Consider the following 16257-nt stretch of genomic DNA (forward strand, 5'->3'; position numbering starts at 1 on the left):
GAGAGAGAGAGAGAGAGTGAATGTGAGAGTGTATGTGTGTGTGAGACTGTGTGTGTGTGAGTGAGAGAGAGATAGACTGTGACAGTGTGTGTGTGTGGGAGAAAGACAGAATGTCGATTGATTGTGTGTGTGTGTGTGTGTGTGTTACAGTCAGAGAGACACAGCGTGGCTGTGAGAGAGAGAGTTTTGCTGTGTGTGTGAGATACCGACAGAGTGTGTGTGTCAGAGAATGTGTCTGTGAGACAGAGAGAGGTAGGGTTGCAGGGTAGACAGTTTTTGAGGAGGGGGGGTGACGTGCACAGAGGGGGATCAGCGGAGCCAGTCGGGTGGGGAGGGTAGCAGCATGGGTGTAGGCATTTCAAGGAAGTTTGTGTGCGTATGTGACAGACATTGTGTGTGTGTGCAACAGAGGGGTAGGCGCGGCCTTGGCGATTTGGGAGGGGGGGTGGGTCAACATGCACGGAGGCCAGAGTCTGTGGGGCCAGACTTGGAGGGGGGAGTGTGAGTGTTTAACACCGTAGCAATGTGTGTGTGTGTGTGTGAGAGAGAGAGAGAGTGTGTGTGTGTGTGTGTGTTCTGAATTCTTTACCTTCATATGGAAATATTAAACATTTCATGTCCTATTCTTTTTCTGCCTCCCTGTTGAGTGCATTTGTTTGATTAAAAATATGCCTTAGTTTGCAAAAAAAAAAAAAAAACTATACACAATGTTCAGGCAAATACATTTCCAAGCATCCTGTATCTGGTCTGCAGCAGTTTAAAAACAATTATTATTATTTTTTGTTTTTCTGGAGGTGAAAGTGCTCTTTAATCTTAAGCATTCATAGTACTGTTACTGGTACCATATCATGCCATAATAATTAGATACAACAGATGTTTTGACCTTCTTTGGGATGTAATCTCATACCATAACAGAATTAAAGTACCCTGATCAGGGCACAAAATGCCAAACTTTCTCCCCATACCCCATCCTGCAGATATTTTGTTGAATGAAATCATAGAAGAAAAAAAGTTATTGCACATCCATTACTTTGAAGAAACTACATTTGCTGAGTAGAGTTTCCGTTGCAAATGTTGTTTTCTTCGTCATCGTCCTGAGTCCTCAATGTATAAATTGTGCCTTTTTGTTTTGAACTCATCTCCACGTTTCTGACTGACACTCGAAACTGGTTAGTAAAAGATTAGCCGTCTGAAAGGCGGCATTGAATTCTGGCTATTGCACTTGTTTCCTAGCTTCTATTTTAATCTGTTACTCACAGAGGGGGAGGGGCACTCGCCATATCGGGCCAAAGCAAAGATTAAGGCAGCCTGAAGCTGCGTTGTCCGTCCCTGCTCCCCTTCACTCTTTTTAACAGCCAGCAATAATGAAGGGGAGAGACTGCAGCACATGCCCCCCTTCAGATAGGAAGCAGGAAAGAGTGAATCTTCTGTTTCTCCCAGTCTTTGCAGTCTGGAGCAGTGCCTTAAGAGGTGGAGCGGTCCATGGATTTTCTTTCCTGGTTGCGGGGGAAGTGGTGTGGGGGGGGATTAACCTGTTGTCTCAGAGAAAGTGCTGATACTTTATTACTGACACTGCTCGTCTCCTTTGGCGCCCTTGGCAGTTTCTTTTTTTTTAAATACTTTTTTGGTGACGTTGACTCGCGATGCTGTGCTGTGATTGGGCACAGTCGTTTGAGACGTCATCATGTCAGCGGATGGATACATGGAGCACGAATGCTTCAAGGTTTTTGTCCACGCTGCCAGCTTCAGAACATTGGAGGTGGGTTTTATTATATAGGACCAGTGTAACCCAGCATTGGTGTACTTTGCCTTTGGGCTCCTGCAGTCACACTAGCCAAAGGAGCTGGTGTGAGTTTCAAGTTTATTCAAAGCTTGCTATACCGCAAGTAGTAAACCATCTATGTGGTTTACAATGCTAAAATTAGGAAGAACAGTTGGAGCAGGATACCAATGAGTGAGAAAGGGGTGGTAGATAGAGAGAGAGATGATATAAGGAACTACAAAATGCGATAGGAAACAGGCAAAGAAATAGCGAATCAGTTGGGGGAGGGGGGTTAGTAGGCATATTTTGAGGTCTCTCTGAGAGAAGTCATCACAGCCTAAGGAAAGACAGCTACACAGAGGTGTGTTTTAAGCTGGGACTTAAAGGTTTGTAGGGAATCAAGACATCATAGCTGAGAGGGGAAAGCATGTGGGGTACAAATGTAGCAAATAAATAAATAAAGGACTGAACCAACAACTGAGAATATAGAGTTACGTGTGGAAACTTGAGTTATCTGCTTGAAAGAAAAAACAATCAAGAGATCTTACTGAGATAAGCGAAAAGTCCGGGAAGGGGAATAAGCTGTCAGAAGGCTAGCTAAAAATGCTGGAAGGCCAATAGACCTAGTCTCAGTTCACACCTAAATGCAACAGAAACATGTGTAACTTACAGTATTCTGTAATTTATGATTCTTAAGTGGAGACATGCTTGTCAAAACCATGATCCGCCCATGAGAACACCCTCTTGTATTTATGCACTATGGCACGTATGCACACTCTTAGGCTCTTGGCTTGACACTTATACAAGTAAATGGGCTGATATTCTGTACATTTATACTGGCAAGTGGTGTACACATGGGGCTGCCCAGTTATGTACACAACAACTTTTTGTACATGGAAATTGCAAACATGGCAAGTCACACGCATTAGGCATATGACACATACATCTCCCCCACTTTTCCGGCTCATATACCAAAGTGCCTTTCCCTCCAGCTCTTGTGATAAAGCATCTCTGATTCTTGTCCCACCTTCCCCCCTCCTTTTTGTTAACATCTCTCACTCATTTCATCCCTCCCCCTCCCTCTTCTCTTCCTAGTCTTTTATTTTCCTTCCAGATCTTACCATTTCCAGACAGTATCCATACAAGAAGGCTGATTGGTATTGTTTGATTTTATTCCTCCTGCTTTATGTTTAGCTCCACACAATGAATAGACTACCCTGTCCGAGATCACAGGGCTCTGCCTGGTGATTACATCTATCTTTTCTTACTTGCCAAAAGTAAATGCATTGAAAAAAATGTATGGTCTACATAGAGAGGGATGTGAAAGAAAAAGGTTGAGCACAGGGGTACAGTACACTTCTGGGGAATGTCTCTTTAAGTTTATATTGGTAGACGTGTTGGTGCAATGAACAGAAGAGTGGCTATTTGCCACAAGGACAAGGCATTTATGCTTCTTTGAAAGCAACCACTCCAGGGCCCTGTGCTCAGAATCATTTTTACAGATTTGAAGACGTGAAGAAACGCCTCAACAAGTCATGCCCCATGGTAGGCTGCCACCGACCCAAATCTGAAGCAAGTTCCTGTGGGAAAAAGCTTTTCAGATCATATCGCTAGTGCTTTTTCGAATGCAAAAACCTTTTCAGAAAGCACTGGCGACCAATAGAGACCACCACAGTGCACAGGAACTCGAAGTAGATGCTTTAGGTAAACATCTCCCAACCTAAGGAGTCGCAGCAATCCAGCGTCAGTGGCACGGAGTCTGGCCTCATAATGGTCTTGAAAAATTGCATGCGTCAACACAAAATCTCCTCGCTGCCCAAGAGGTAATCTGCAAGAATCGCTGTAAGCCAGTACTGTACATTTTGAAAGCAGAAGGAGCAGAGGATCGTAGAAGGTACACAGCGGGAACAGGAACACGCTCTTAGGCCGTCAGTCACCTTGAACGGCATCGACGAATGCAGACCCGTGAAAGGTGCAGCCCAGGACACTGCCTTAAAAACAAATAAGATGGATCGCTGCCAGAAGAGAAACCGCTGCCAAAACAGATAAGCGCAGGTTCTGTTGCCCCATCTCCTTGCATGGCCGAGGGACCTGCTGATATCAGAAAACACGGTATACGGGAAAGAAATTCTGTAAGTTGAACTTTTAAAGTCTTCATCCTTCCAAAATGTCTATATGCGTGCGTGAGTGAGTGCTTGCACAGGAGGAAGAAGAGGAGGCGCCATAAATTGTCTGTTATCTTTCTTTTTTTTTACCGTCGGTATCCCTTCTCTTCCTTGTCTTTTATTTTCCTGCCAGATCTTACCATTTCCAGACAGTATCCATACAAGAAGGCTGATTGGTATTGTTTGATCTTATTCCTCCTGCTTTATGTTTAGCTCCGCACAATGAATAGACTAGCCTGTCCGCGATCACAGGGCTCTGCCTGGTGATTAAATCTATCTTTTCTTACTTACCGAAAGTAAATGCAGTGAAAAAAATGTTTGGTCTACATAGAGAGGGCTGTGAAAGAAAAAGGTTGAGCACAGGGGTAGAGTACACTTCTGGGGAATGTCTCTTTAAGTCTATAATGGTAGACGTGTTGGTGCAATGAACAGAAGAGTGGTTATTTGCCACAAAGACAAGGCATTTCTGCTTCTTTGAAAGCAACCACTCCAGGGCCCTGTGCTCAGAATCATTCTTACGGATTAGAAGACGTGAAGAAACACAGAGTCAGGAGATGATGTGGGAGAAGAAGGCGGTTATTAAGAAGTAGCAGGCTTTGGGCATAGGCATGACCGTTTTCTCCACAGGCACGGACGAGAAGCTTTGAGAGGGTCATGACCACGAGCACCTGCAGACAGCAGCTTCAAACAAGTGGTAGTCATGGCCGAGTGGTTAAGGCGATGGACTAGAAATCCATTGGGGTCTCCCTGCGCAGGTTCAAATCCTGCTGAATACGGGGTTGCAAAATTCCTCTTACTAGTAGAGGATTATTTTTTTCTCTCTTTAGCAAGCCTTGCAGTTCATAGGGTCAAATCCCTTCACGAATCTTCCAACACTGAAGCAGCAGTCCAGCAAAGCAGAAAATGATTTCAAACTATTTCTCAATGAGATCAGACCAAGCCAAATGGAACACCTCAACAAGTCATGCCACATGGTAGGCTGCCACCAACCCAATGTGAAGCACGTTCCTGTGGGAAAAAGCTTTTCAGATCGTATCGCTAGTGCTTTTTCGACTGCAAAAACTTTTCAGAAAGCACTGGCGACCAATAGAGACCACCACAGTGCACAGGAACTCGAACTAGATTGTGTAGGTAAACATCTCGCAAGCTAAGGAGCTGCAGCAATCCAGCGTCAATGGCAGGGAGACTGGCCTTTACTGGTCTTGAAAACTTGGATGCGTGAACACAAAATCTCCTCGCTGCCCACGAGGTAATCCGCAACAACACCTGTATGCCAAGGCTGTAAGTTTTGAAACAGAAGGAGCAGCGGGTCATAGAGGTTACACACGGGAAACACAGCCACGCTCTTAGGCAGCCAGCCACTTTGAACAGCATGGACGCATGCAAACGGGTGGAAGGTGCAGCCCAGGACACTGCCTTATAAACAAATAAGATGGATCACTGTCAGGAAAGAAACTACTGGAGAAACAGAAACACGCAGATTCTGTAAGAAAGACCAGGAAAGAGATATTACCCCTTCCCGCCGCGGGCCGTGGGACCTGCGGATATCAGAGAACACGGTATAATGGAAAGAAATTCTGTAAAGTCTTCACACTTCCAAAGGGCCTGTATATGTGAGTGAACGCTTGCATAGGAGAGGCAAGTGGAGGCTCCATTAGCTGTTGTTTCCCTTTCTTTTTTACCATCGCTAGCCCTTCTCTTTCTCGTCTTTTCTTTTCCTGCCAGTTCTTGTCATTTCCAGACCGTTAGCCAGAGAAGAAGTCTGATTGGTATTGCTTGATATTATTCCTCCTGTCTAAGATCACATGGCTTTGACAGCTGATGAAATCTACCCTTTCTTTCTTCCCCAAAGTAAATGTATTGAAACATCTTTGGTATATAGAGGGCGTTGAAAGAAATAAGGTGAGAGCAGGGGTAGAGTACTCTTCTTGGGAACGTCTCCATAAGTCTATAATGGTAGACGTGTGGACTTTCCAAGTCCTGGTGCAATGAACAGAAGAGTGGTTATTTGCCACAAGGACAAAGCATTTCTGCTTCTTTGAAAGCAATCACTCCAGGGCCCTGTGCTCAGAATCGTTCTTACAGATTTGAAGGCGTGAAGAAACACAGAGTCAGGAGATGATGAGGGAGAAGAAAGCTGTTAATAAGAAGTAGCAGGCTTTGGGCATAGGCATGTCCTTTTTCTCCACAGGCGCGGACAAGAAGCTTTGAGAGGGTCATGACCACGAGCACCTGCAGAGAGCAGCTTCAAGCAAGTGGTAGTCATGGCCGAGTGGTTAAGGCAATGGACTTGAAATCCATTGGGGTCTCCCTGCGCAGGTTCAAATCCTGCTGACTACGGTACAGCAAGGATGTCTTACTAGTGGAGTTTTGATTTTTATACCCCTTTTTCGGAGGGAAGTCTTATAGTTCATGTGGCCAACTCCCTTCACGAATCTGTAAACACTGAAGCTGCAGTCCAGCAAAGCACAAAAGGATTTCAAGCTAATTTCTAATGAGATCAGACCAAGCCAAATGGAACATCTCAACAAGTCATGCCCCATGGTAGGCTGCCACCAACCAAATCTGAAGCAAGTTCCTGTGGGAAAAAGCTTTTCAGATCGTATCGCTAGTGCTTTTTCGACTGCAAAAACTTTTCAGACCGCACTGGCGACTAATAGAGCACACCTCAGTGCACAGGAACTCGAAGTAGATGCTTTAGGTAAACATCTCCCAACCTAAGGAGTCGCAGCAATCCAGCGTCAGTGGCACGGAGTCTGGCCTCATAATGGTCTTGAAAAATTGCATGCGTGAACACAAAATCTCCTCGCTGCCCAAGAGGTAATCTGCAAGAATCGCTGTAAGCCAGTACTGTACATTTTGAAAGCAGAAGGAGCAGAGGATCGTAGAAGGTACACAGCGGGAACAGGAACACGCTCTTAGGCCGTCAGTCACCTTGAACGGCATCACCGAATGCAGACCCGTGAAAGGTGCAGCCCAGGACACTGCCTTAAAAACAAATAAGATGGATCGCTGCCAGAAGAGAAACCGCTGCCAAAACAGATAAGCGCAGGTTCTGTTGCCCCATCTCCTTGCATGGCCGTGGGACCTGCTGATATCAGAAAACACGGTATACGGGAAAGAAATTCTGTAAGTTGAACTTTTAAAGTCTTCATCCTTCCAAAATGTCTATATGCGTGCGTGAGTGAGTGCTTGCACAGGAGGAAGAAGAGGAGGCGCCATAAATTGTCTGTTATCTTTCTTTTTTTTTACCGTCGGTATCCCTTCTCTTCCTTGTCTTTTATTTTCCTGCCAGATCTTACCATTTCCAGACAGTATCCATACAAGAAGGCTGATTGGTATTGTTTGATTTTATTCCTCCTGCTTTATGTTTAGCTCCGCACAATGAATAGACTAGCCTGTCCGCGATCACAGGGCTCTGCCTGGTGATTAAATCTATCTTTTCTTACTTACCGAAAGTAAATGCAGTGAAAAAAATGTTGGGTCTACATAGAGAGGGCTGTGAAAGAAAAAGGTTGAGCACCAGGGTAGAGTACACTTCTGGGGAATGTCTCTTTAAGTCTATAATGGTAGACGTGTTGGTGCAATGAACAGAAGAGTGGTTATTTGCCACAAAGACAAGGCATTTCTGCTTCTTTGAAAGCAACCACTCCAGGGCCCTGTGCTCAGAATCATTCTTACGGATTAGAAGACGTGAAGAAACACAGAGTCAGGAGATGATGTGGGAGAAGAAGGCGGTTATTAAGAAGTAGCAGGCTTTGGGCATAGGCATGACCGTTTTCTCCACAGGCGCGGACGAGAAGCTTTGAGAGGGTCATGACCACGAGCACCTGCAGACAGCAGCTTCAATCAAGTGGTAGTCATGGCCGAGTGGTTAAGGCGATGGACTAGAAATCCATTGGGGTCTCCCTGCGCAGGTTCAAATCCTGCTGACTACGGGGTTGCAAAATTCCTCTTACTAGTAGAGGATTATTTTTTTCTCTCTTTAGCAAGCCTTGCAGTTCATAGGGTCAAATCCCTTCACGAATCTTCCAACACTGAAGCAGCAGTCCAGCAAAGCAAAAATGATTTCAAACTATTTCGCAATGAGATCAGACCAAGCCAAATGGAACACCTCAACAAGTCATGCCACATGGTAGGCTGCCACCGACCCAATGTGAAGCACGTTCCTGTGGGAAAAAGCTTTTCAGATCGTATCGCTAGTGCTTTTTCGACTGCAAAAACTTTTCAGAAAGCACTGGCGACCAATAGAGACCACCACAGTGCACAGGAACTCGAACTAGATTGTGTAGGTAAACATCTCGCAAGCTAAGGAGCTGCAGCAATCCAGCGTCAATGGCAGGGAGACTGGCCTTTACTGGTCTTGAAAACTTGGATGCGTGAACACAAAATCTCCTCGCTGCCCACGAGGTAATCCGCAACAACACCTGTATGCCAAGGCTGTAAGTTTTGAAACAGAAGGAGCAGCGGGTCATAGAGGTTACACACGGGAAACACAGCCACGCTCTTAGGCAGCCAGCCACTTTGAACAGCATGGACGCATGCAAACGGGTGGAAGGTGCAGCCCAGGACACTGCCTTATAAACAAATAAGATGGATCACTGTCAGGAAAGAAACTACTGGAGAAACAGAAACACGCAGATTCTGTAAGAAAGACCAGGAAAGAGATATTACCCCTTCCCGCCGCGGGCCGTGGGACCTGCGGATATCAGAGAACACGGTATAATGGAAAGAAATTCTGTAAAGTCTTCACACTTCCAAAGGGCCTGTATACGTGAGTGAATGCTTGCATAGGAGAGGCAAGTGGAGGCTCCATTAGCTGTTGTTTCCCTTTCTTTTTTACCATCGCTAGCCCTTCTCTTTTTCGTCTTTTCTTTTCCTGCCAGTTCTTGTCATTTCCAGACCGTTAGCCAGAGAAGAAGTCTGATTGGTATTGCTTGATATTATTCCTCCTGTCTAAGATCACATGGCTTTGACAGCTGATGAAATCTACCCTTTCTTTCTTCCCCAAAGTAAATGTATTGAAACATCTTTGGTATGCATATAGAGGGCGTTGAAAGAAATAAGGTGAGAGCAGGGGTAGAGTACTCTTCTTGGGAACGTCTCCATAAGTCTATAATGGTAGACGTGTGGACTTTCCAAGTCCTGGTGCAATGAACAGAAGAGTGGTTATTTGCCACAAGGACAAGGCATTTCTGCTTCTTTGAAAGCAATCACTCCAGGGCCCTGTGCTCAGAATCGTTCTTACAGATTTGAAGGCGTGAAGAAACACAGAGTCAGGAGATGATGAGGGAGAAGAAAGCTGTTAATAAGAAGTAGCAGGCTTTGGGCATAGGCATGTCCTTTTTCTCCACAGGCGCGGACAAGAAGCTTTGAGAGGGTCATGACCACGAGCACCTGCAGAGAGCAGCTTCAAGCAAGTGGTAGTCATGGCCGAGTGGTTAAGGCGATGGACTTGAAATCCATTGGGGTCTCCCTGCGCAGGTTCAAATCCTGCTGACTACGGTACAGCAAGGATGTCTTACTAGTGGAGTTTTGATTTTTATACCCCTTTTTCGGAGGGAAGTCTTATAGTTCATGTGGCCAACTCCCTTCACGAATCTGTAAACACTGAAGCTGCAGTCCAGCAAAGCACAAAAGGATTTCAAGCTAATTTCTAATGAGATCAGACCAAGCCAAATGGAACATCTCAACAAGTCATGCCCCATGGTAGGCTGCCACCAACCAAATCTGAAGCAAGTTCCTGTGGGAAAAAGCTTTTCAGATCGTATCGCTAGTGCTTTTTCGACTGCAAAAACTTTTCAGACAGCACTGGCGACTAATAGAGCACACCTCAGTGCACAGGAACTCGAAGTAGATGCTTTAGGTAAACATCTCCCAACCTAAGGAGTCGCAGCAATCCAGCGTCAGTGGCACGGAGTCTGGCCTCATAATGGTCTTGAAAAATTGCATGCGTGAACACAAAATCTCCTCGCTGCCCAAGAGGTAATCTGCAAGAATCGCTGTAAGCCAGTACTGTACATTTTGAAAGCAGAAGGAGCAGAGGATCGTAGAAGGTACACAGCGGGAACAGGAACACGCTCTTAGGCCGTCAGTCACCTTGAACGGCATCACCGAATGCAGACCCGTGAAAGGTGCAGCCCAGGACACTGCCTTAAAAACAAATAAGATGGATCGCTGCCAGAAGAGAAACCGCTGCCAAAACAGATAAGCGCAGGTTCTGTTGCCCCATCTCCTTGCATGGCCGTGGGACCTGCTGATATCAGAAAACACGGTATACGGGAAAGAAATTCTGTAAGTTGAACCTTTAAAGTCTTCATCCTTCCAAAATGTCTATATGCATGCGTGAGTGAGTGCTTGCACAGGAGGAAGAAGAGGAGGCGCCATAAATTGACTGTTATCTTTCTTTTTTTTTACCGTCGGTATCCCTTCTCTTCCTTGTCTTTTATTTTACTGCCAGATCTTACCATTTCCAGACAGTATCCATACAAGAAGGCTGATTGGTATTGTTTGATTTTATTCCTCCTGCTTTATGTTTAGCTCCGCACAATGAATAGACTAGCCTGTCCGCGATCACAGGGCTCTGCCTGGTGATTAAATCTATCTTTTCTTACTCACCGAAAGTAACTGCAGTGAAAAAAATGTTTGGTCTACATAGAGAGGGCTGTGAAAGAAAAAGGTTGAGCACCGGGGTAGAATACACTTCTGGGGAATGTCTCTTTAAGTCTATAATGGTAGACGTGTTGGTGCAATGAACAGAAGAGTGGTTATTTGCCACAAAGACAAGGCATTTCTGCTTCTTTGAAAGCAACCACTCCAGGGCCCTGTGCTCAGAATCATTCTTACGGATTAGAAGACGTGAAGAAACACAGAGTCAGGAGATGATGTGGGAGAAGAAGGCGGTTATTAAGAAGTAGCAGGCTTTGGGCATAGGCATGACCGTTTTCTCCACAGGCGCGGACGAGAAGCTTTGAGAGGGTCATGACCACGAGCACCTGCAGACAGCAGCTTCAAACAAGTGGTAGTCATGGCCGAGTGGTTAAGGCGATGGACTAGAAATCCATTGGGGTCTCCCCTGTGCAGGTTCAAATCCTGCTGACTACGGGGTTGCAAAATTCCTCTTACTAGTAGAGGATTATTTTTTCTCTCTTTAGCAAGCCTTGCAGTTCATAGGGTCAAATCCCTTCACGAATCTTCCAACACTGAAGCAGCAGTCCAGCAAAGCAGAAAATGATTTCAAACTATTTCGCAATGAGATCAGACCAAGCCAAATGGAACACCTCAACAAGTCATGCCACATGGTAGGCTGCCACCGACCCAATGTGAAGCACGTTCCTGTGGGAAAAAGCTTTTCAGATCGTATCGCTAGTGCTTTTTCGACTGCAAAAACTTTTCAGAAAGCACTGGCGACCAATAGAGACCACCACAGTGCACAGGAACTCGAACTAGATTGTGTAGGTAAACATCTCGCAAGCTAAGGAGCTGCAGCAATCCAGCGTCAATGGCAGGGAGACTGGCCTTACTGGTCTTGAAAACTTGGATGCGTGAACACAAAATCTCCTCGCTGCCCACGAGGTAATCCGCAACAACACCTGTATGCCAAGGCTGTAAGTTTTGAAACAGAAGGAGCAGCGGGTCATAGAGGTTACACACGGGAAACACAGCCACGCTCTTAGGCAGCCAGCCACTTTGAACAGCATGGACGCATGCAAACGGGTGGAAGGTGCAGCCCAGGACACTGCCTTATAAACAAATAAGATGGATCACTGTCAGGAAAGAAACTACTGGAGAAACAGAAACACGCAGATTCTGTAAGAAAGACCAGGAAAGAGATATTACCCCTTCCCGCCGCGGGCCGTGGGACCTGCGGATATCAGAGAACACGGTATAATGGAAAGAAATTCTGTAAAGTCTTCACACTTCCAAAGGGCCTGTATACGTGAGTGAATGCTTGCATAGGAGAGGCAAGTGGAGGCTCCATTAGCTGTTGTTTCCCTTTCTTTTTTACCATCGCTAGCCCTTCTCTTTCTCGTCTTTTCTTTTCCTGCCAGTTCTTGTCATTTCCAGACCGTTAGCCAGAGAAGAAGTCTGATTGGTATTGCTTGATATTATTCCTCCTGTCTAAGATCACATGGCTTTGACAGCTGATGAAATCTACCCTTTCTTTCTTCCCCAAAGTAAATGTATTGAAACATCTTTGGTATGCATATAGAGGGCGTTGAAAGAAATAAGGTGAGAGCAGGGGTAGAGTACTCTTCTTGGGAACGTCTCCATAAGTCTATAATGGTAGACGTGTGGACTTTCCAAGTCCTGGTGCAATGAACAGAAGAGTGGTTATTTGCCACAAGGACAAGGCATTTCTGCTTCTTTGAAAGCAATCACTCCAGGGCCCTGTGCTCAGAATCGTTCTTACAGATTTGAAGGCGTGAAGAAACACAGAGTCAGGAGATGATGAGGGAGAAGAAAGCTGTTAATAAGAAGTAGCAGGCTTTGGGCATAGGCATGTCCTTTTTCTCCACAGGCGCGGACAAGAAGCTTTGAGAGGGTCATGACCACGAGCACCTGCAGAGAGCAGCTTCAAGCAAGTGGTAGTCATGGCCGAGTGGTTAAGGCGATGGACTTGAAATCCATTGGGGTCTCCCTGCGCAGGTTCAAATCCTGCTGACTACGGTACAGCAAGGATGTCTTACTAGTGGAGTTTTGATTTTTATACCCCTTTTTCGGAGGGAAGTCTTATAGTTCATGTGGCCAACTCCCTTCACGAATCTGTAAACACTGAAGCTGCAGTCCAGCAAAGCACAAAAGGATTTCAAGCTAATTTCTAATGAGATCAGACCAAGCCAAATGGAACATCTCAACAAGTCATGCCCCATGGTAGGCTGCCACCAACCAAATCTGAAGCAAGTTCCTGTGGGAAAAAGCTTTTCAGATCGTATCGCTAGTGCTTTTTCGACTGCAAAAACTTTTCAGACAGCACTGGCGACTAATAGAGCACACCTCAGTGCACAGGAACTCGAAGTAGATGCTTTAGGTAAACATCTCCCAACCTAAGGAGTCCGCAGCAATCCAGCGTCAGTGGCACGGAGTCTGGCCTCATAATGGTCTTGAAAATTGCATGCGTGAACACAAAATCTCCTCGCTGCCCAAGAGGTAATCTGCAAGAATCGCTGTAAGCCAGTACTGTACATTTTGAAAGCAGAAGGAGCAGAGGATCGTAGAAGGTACACAGCGGGAACAGGAACACGCTCTTAGGCCGTCAGTCACCTTGAACGGCATCACCGAATGCAGACCCGTGAAAGGTGCAGCCCAGGACACTGCCTTAAAAACAAATAAGATGGATCGCTGCCAGAAGAGAAACCGCTGCCAAAACAGATAAGCGCAGGTTCTGTTGCCCCATCTCCTTGCATGGCCGTGGGACCTGCTGATATCAGAAAACACGGTATACGGAAAGAAATTCTGTAAGTTGAACCTTTAAAGTCTTCATCCTTCCAAAATGTCTATATGCATGCGTGAGTGAGTGCTGCACAGGAGAAGAAGAGGAGGCGCCATAAATTGACTGGTATCTTTCTTTTTTTTACCGTCGGTATCCCTTCTCTTCCTTGTCTTTTATTTTACGCCAGATCTTACCATTTCCAGACAGTATCCATACAAGAAGGCTGATTGGTATTGTTTGATTTTATTCCTCCTGCTTTATGTTTAGCTCCGCACAATGAATAGACTAGCCTGTCCGCGATCACAGGGCTCTGCCTGGTGATTAAATCTATCTTTTCTTACTTACCGAAAGTAACTGCAGTGAAAAAAAGGTTTGGTCTACATAGAGAGGGCTGTGAAAGAAAAAGGTTGAGCACCGGGGTTAGAGTACACTTCTGGGGAATGTCTCTTTAAGTCTATAATGGTAGACGTGTTGGTGCAATGAACAGAAGAGTGGTTATTTGCCACAAAGACAAGGCATTTCTGCTTCTTGAAAGCAACCACTCCAGGGCCCTGTGCTCAGAATCATTCTTACGGATTAGAAGACGTGAAGAAACACAGAGTCAGGAGATGATGTGGGAGAAGAAGGCGGTTATTAAGAAGTAGCAGGCTTTGGGCATAGGCATGACCGTTTTCTCCACAGGCGCGGACGAGAAGCTTTGAGAGGGTCATGACCACGAGCACCTGCAGACAGCAGCTTCAAACAAGTGGTAGTCATGGCCGAGTGGTTAAGGCGATGGACTAGAAATCCATTGGGGTCTCCCTGCGCAGGTTCAAATCCTGCTGACTACGGGGTTGCAAAATTCCTCTTACTAGTAGAGGATTATTTTTTTCTCTCTTTAGCAAGCCTTGCAGTTCATAGGGTCAAATCCCTTCACGAATCTTCCAACACTGAAGCAGCAGTCCAGCAAAGCAGAAAATGATTTCAAACTATTTCTCAATGAGATCAGACCAAGCCAAATGGAACACCTCAACAAGTCATGCCACATGGTAGGCTGCCACCGACCCAATGTGAAGCACGTTACTGTGGGAAAAAGCTTTCAGATCGTATCGCTAGTGCTTTTTCGACTGCAAAAACTTTTCAGAACAGCACTGGCGACCAATAGAGACCACCACAGTGCACAGGAACTCGAACTAGATTGTGTAGGTAAACATCTCGCAAGCTAAGGAGCTGCAGCAATCCAGCGTCAATGGCAGGGAGACTGGCCTTTACTGGTCTTGAAACTTGGATGCGTGAACACAAAATCTCCTCGCTGCCCACGAGGTAATCCGCAACAACACCTGTATGCCAAGGCTGTAAGTTTTGAAACAGAAGGAGCAGCGAGTCATAGAGGTTACACACGGGAAACACAGCCCGCTCTTAGGCAGCCAGCCACTTGAACAGCATGGACGGCATGCAAACGGGTGGAAGGTGCAGCCCAGGACACTGCCTTATAAACAAATAAGATGGATCACTGTCAGGAAAGAAACTACTGGAGAAACAGAAACACGCAGATTCTGTAAGAAAGACCAGGAAGAGATATTACCCCTTCCCGCCGCGGGCCTTGGGACCTGCGGATATCAGAGAACACGGTATAATGGAAAGAAATTCTGTAAAGTCTTCACACTTCCAAAGGGCCTGTATACGTGAGTGAATGTTGCATAGGAGAGGCAAGTGGAGGCTCCATTAGCTGTTGTTTCCCTTTCTTTTTACCATCGCTAGCCCTTCTCTTTTTCGTCTTTTCTTTTCCTGCCAGTTCTTGTCATTTCCAGACCGTTAGCCAGAGAAGAAGTCTGATTTGGTATTGCTTGATATTATCCTCCTGTCTAAGATACATGGCTTTGACAGCTGATGAAATCTACCCTTTACTTTTCTTCCCCAAAGTAAATGTATGAAACATCTTTGGTATGCATATAGAGGGCGTTGAAAGAAATAAGGTGAGAGCAGGGGTAGAGTACTCTTCTGGGAACGTCTCCATAAGTCTATAATGGAGACGTGTGGACTTTCCAAGTCCTGGTGCAATGAACAGAAGAGTGGTTATTTGCCACAAGGACAAGGCATTTCTGCTTCTTTGAAAGCAATCACTCCAGGGCCCTGTGCTCAGAATCGTTCTTACAGATTTGAAGACGTGAAGAAACACAGAGTCAGGAGATGATGAGGGAGAAGAAAGCTGTTAATAAGAAGTAGCAGGCTTTGGGCATAGGCATGTCCTTTTTCTCCACAGGCGCGGGCAAGAAGCTTTGAGAGGGTCATGACCACGAGCACCTGCAGAGAGCAGCTTCAAGCAAGTGGTAGTCATGGCCGAGTGGTTAATGGCGATGGACTTGAAATCCATTGGGGTCTCCCTGCGCAGGTTCAAATCCTGCTGACTACGGTACAGCAAGGATGTCTTACTAGTGGAGTTTTGATTTTTATACCCCTTTTTTCGGAGGGAAAGTCTTATAGTTCATGTGGCCAACTTCCCTTCCGAATCTGAAAACACTGAAGCTGCAGTCCGCAAAGCACAAAAGGATTTCAAGCTAATTTCTAATGAGATCAGACCAAGCCAATTGGAACATCTCAACAAGTCATGCCCCATGGTAGGCTGCCACCAACCAAATCTGAAGCAAGTTCCTGTGGGAAAAGCTTTTCAGATCGTAGCGCTAGTGCTTTCGACTGCAAAAACTTTTCAGAAAGCATGGTGACTAATAGAGCACACCTCAGTGGCACAGGAACTCAAGTAGATGCTTTAGGTAACATCTCCCAACCTAAGGAGTCGCAGCAATCCAGCGTCAGTGGCACGGAGTTCTGGCCTCATAATGGTCTTGAAAAATTGCATGCGTGAACACAAAATCTCCTCGCTGCCCAAGAGGTAATCTGCAAGAATCGCTGTAAGCCAG

General features: G+C 45.8%; 8 non-coding genes across 8 annotated transcripts; all 8 read left to right on the plus strand.

Moving 5' to 3' along the window:
- The first annotated feature begins 4621 nt into the window (after positions 1-4621).
- On the plus strand, positions 4622-4703 carry TRNAS-AGA. The gene has a single exon. It is a non-coding gene; the product is annotated as a tRNA-Ser (tRNA).
- Positions 4704-6185: 1482 nt separating this feature from the next.
- Positions 6186-6267, plus strand: TRNAS-UGA. The gene has a single exon. It is a non-coding gene; the product is annotated as a tRNA-Ser (tRNA).
- A 1516-nt stretch (positions 6268-7783) lies between these two features.
- TRNAS-AGA lies at positions 7784-7865 on the plus strand. The gene has a single exon. It is a non-coding gene; the product is annotated as a tRNA-Ser (tRNA).
- Positions 7866-9350: 1485 nt separating this feature from the next.
- TRNAS-UGA lies at positions 9351-9432 on the plus strand. Its single transcript has one exon. It is a non-coding gene; the product is annotated as a tRNA-Ser (tRNA).
- Positions 9433-10948: 1516 nt separating this feature from the next.
- Positions 10949-11031, plus strand: TRNAS-AGA. Its single transcript has one exon. It is a non-coding gene; the product is annotated as a tRNA-Ser (tRNA).
- A 1484-nt stretch (positions 11032-12515) lies between these two features.
- TRNAS-UGA lies at positions 12516-12597 on the plus strand. The gene has a single exon. It is a non-coding gene; the product is annotated as a tRNA-Ser (tRNA).
- Positions 12598-14108: 1511 nt separating this feature from the next.
- On the plus strand, positions 14109-14190 carry TRNAS-AGA. Its single transcript has one exon. It is a non-coding gene; the product is annotated as a tRNA-Ser (tRNA).
- Positions 14191-15669: 1479 nt separating this feature from the next.
- TRNAS-UGA lies at positions 15670-15752 on the plus strand. Its single transcript has one exon. It is a non-coding gene; the product is annotated as a tRNA-Ser (tRNA).
- Positions 15753-16257: the final 505 nt, after the last annotated feature.

The sequence above is a fragment of the Microcaecilia unicolor genome, chromosome 14 (assembly GCF_901765095.1).
Source record: "Microcaecilia unicolor chromosome 14, aMicUni1.1, whole genome shotgun sequence".
Taxonomy (NCBI): Eukaryota; Metazoa; Chordata; class Amphibia; order Gymnophiona; family Siphonopidae; genus Microcaecilia; species Microcaecilia unicolor.